Source organism: Nuphar pumila, chromosome 8, assembly GCF_984573655.1.
Source record: "Nuphar pumila chromosome 8, dmNupPumi1.hap1.1, whole genome shotgun sequence".
NCBI lineage: Eukaryota > Viridiplantae > Streptophyta > Magnoliopsida > Nymphaeales > Nymphaeaceae > Nuphar > Nuphar pumila.
Genome location: NC_143256.1, coordinates 102,822,727 through 102,825,851, shown reverse-complemented (window position 1 = coordinate 102,825,851; position 3,125 = coordinate 102,822,727). Strand labels below are relative to the sequence as shown.

General features: G+C 39.8%; 1 non-coding gene across 1 annotated transcript; it reads right to left on the bottom strand.

Annotated features, from left to right (window-relative positions):
• Positions 1 to 1,560: 1,560 nt before the first annotated feature.
• Positions 1,561 to 1,666, bottom strand: LOC149830089 (small nucleolar RNA R71). Its single transcript, XR_016433996.1, has one exon. It is a non-coding gene; the product is annotated as a small nucleolar RNA R71 (small nucleolar RNA).
• Between the last annotated feature and the right edge of the window lie 1,459 nt (positions 1,667 to 3,125).

The window sequence follows — 3,125 nt, the reverse complement described above, 5'->3', positions numbered from 1 at the left end:
TTTTCAAATCCGTTTCCTCAGAAAAGCAATTTCAAATTTCAAAATCAATTTTCTGAAGTTCAAATTTTCCTGAGAAATCACTTTCCAATGCAAATTTATGATTTCCAATGAAATTCAATGATTTTCTCAAGAATTCAATTTTCAAGTACTTTTCCAATCAATATTCAAGCATATTTCAATTCTCCAAAGCGAACATCATATTTTCTCAAACTTGCATTACTTTCAAAATTTCATAGCATAAGCCTGATTCTTTGTGCATTCTAGGAAAAATAGAGCATAATTTAGCTATTTGAGTCGAGTTAAAGCACATAATTGGTCCTTGGTTCAATTACCCCTGGTAAAGGCGCCAGGAACGATTGAACCTCATACCGACAGGCGGATCCCATTCCATGGACATTTCCCGCAAATTTTAAAAACGGAGGCGAGTAATTTTCAAAAACCATTTTCAAAACTTTGGTCGAGTTTGACTCACGAAATTCGTTTCTCTCTCGCAAGGGAGGGGAAAAATTTTGCGATGATAACACTAGTGCGAGACAGTTTTTATTATTTGGTGTCTGGCTTGCATAAACCGTTTTCATCAAAAATATCTTTTAAAAATCTAATTCATAAAACTTACACCAAATTTTTGGCATCATTGCTGTAAAACGGCGAAAGATACGAGTATTTAGTTTATTGCCTATTATGTGTTCTTGTTTTACTTAGGATTGCTAGTTTCCTTTTTGTTACTTATTTAGGGTTGTTAGTTTATTTTCCTGCTTATTACTTAGGATTGATAGTTTATTTCAATCTTTAGGATTTTTAGAACCACGTTGCTTGTGAGCCCTAGAGACTAGTTTGCTTTTCTTGCATAGCCTACCTATTAGGTTTTCGCTTAGGAGGTGACTGTGCTTGATTGGTACCGTGCTTATAGTTTGCTTTTCTGCAAAATAGCTATTTGGGTGCAAGTGAGTGGTGCATGTTTCTTGCTTTATTTATTTCTATTATTTTGCCTACTTTGTGGTTTGTGTGGTTGATCGCGTGTGCGTGCTAGGTTTAGGTAGAATACTTTTCTTTAAGATAGTTGCTACACTGGTCTACCCTCAGGTGTATGCAGGGGCGACACTCGCTTGACCCCGATCTTGCTGAGTTAGTAAGAGGACCCCGAGTCTATCATTAGGAGAGTCCGTCGATCCGGCCCCATGACTGAGGATCAACAGTTGACCTGTCCCCTCAGGGAGTATTTCATTTCCACTGAATATACTCTCACCTCCTGCATCGCTAGACCCATTGTAGGAGCCAATCAATTTAAGATCAAGGCCAGAATAATCAAAATGTTACCATTCTTTTATGGCCTTACCAACGAAGACCCCTACTGTCATCTCGATGAGTTCCTCGAGATCTGCTCTATGATGCGAATCAATAATTTTTGGGATGACGCATTGAGGTTGACGTTGTTCTTGTTCTCTCTCAAGAACAAAGTCAAGCACTGACTGAAGGCCTTAGATACGGTTCAAATTACCACTTGAGTACGCATGCAGCAAGAATTTCTCAAGAAATATTTCTCAATTGGTAAGATAAACCAGTTTTGAAAAGCCATCACTAGTTTTTCTCAAATTAAGTGAGAACAATTCTATGAGACTTGGGAGAGGATGAAAGATCTTCTCTGGAAGTGCCCCCACCACCAAGTGCCTCGTCGGCAACTGGTGCAATACTTTTATGTTGGTCTGACCGAGAAGGACATGCAGATGGTTGATTCTTTATGTAGGGGCATGTTCATACTCAAGAGCGAGGATGAGGCATGGGTCATGTTCGAAATGTTGAGTGAAAATGCTAGGCACCATGCCCTGTCCTCGAGACTCTATAGGACCACATATGTTCCTAGTAGTCCTAAAAATGGAAGAATTTATAAAGTTGGGTCCGAACATGAATTGTAAATCAAAGTGGACCAATTGACCAGAAAAGTTGATCAATTACTGGCCAACCCTGCTTCATTACATCATATTGAAAAAGTGTGTGAGCTATGCACTAGCCATGCACACGATGTTTCAGACTGTCCGACAATGCCACTCTATCTTAAATTCGTTCAGAAGCAAGTGAGTGCTATCCAAAGTTTTGTCAGACCAGTGCATGATCTGTATGCACTCACATATAACCCGAGATGGCGAAATCACCCCAATTTTGCATGGAGCAATCTGCAAGCCACACCCCATCTGCCTTTTTAGATACAACACAGACCGGGTAACCCCTCACAAGGTTACCCACGGTCCATATTTCCACAAGCCCCTCTCCAGCTTAGCTTTCCTTCTTCTCAGAAACCCACATCAAGTCAATCTTTTCAAGAAAAGCTTCTCGAGGCCTTCTCTGACATCAAGGTCAACCTTAGTTCTCATACGAAGTTGATAGCAACTCTAGAAACCCAAATGGGATAGTTGGTTGAGGCCTTGAGCAGGCGAAGTGAAGGAAGCCTTTCTAGTCAGCTTGTTGTCAACCCGAGGGGTAAGGAACCCAAGCACCATGACTTGCACCTCACAGAGTCTCATCAAGATCAAGCCAACTTTGTTATGACCCTTCGGAGTGAGAAGGAACTCCACCCTAATCAGAAGAAGATTGGAGAGCTCAGTGACAGACCTATTGACCAGTCGATCTCCCTTACCAGGCCCAAGAAAAGTGGGCAGGGCCCATGGCCTATGCCTTCTCCTTCGTATATTCTTAGAGCTCTATTATCATTGCAAAATTTTTACTTTTGCAAGTCAAACTGACCTTTGAAAAAGTTTTGAAAATAACTCACCTCAGTTTTAAAATGTGGGAAAATTTCGAGGAATGAGATTCATTTGTCGGTACGAGGTTCAACCGTTCATGGTGCCATAACCAGAGGTAATCAAACCAAGGATCAATCATGTGCTTTGTTTTGCTCAATTGTCTAAATCATTATTCTATTCCTAAATGCATGAGGAAACAGGCATGTGCTATGAACTTTGAAAAATAGAGGTTGAAAACATGATGTATGCTTTGAATATATAAAAATATCGAGAAAAGGAGAAGCTTTGAAAATAATGAAACAAACTTGGAAAACACTTTTTTGAAGGAAAGAAAACTTGGAAAATCATGAGCCAAATTGGGAATACTGTATCAATTTTTAAAGATAG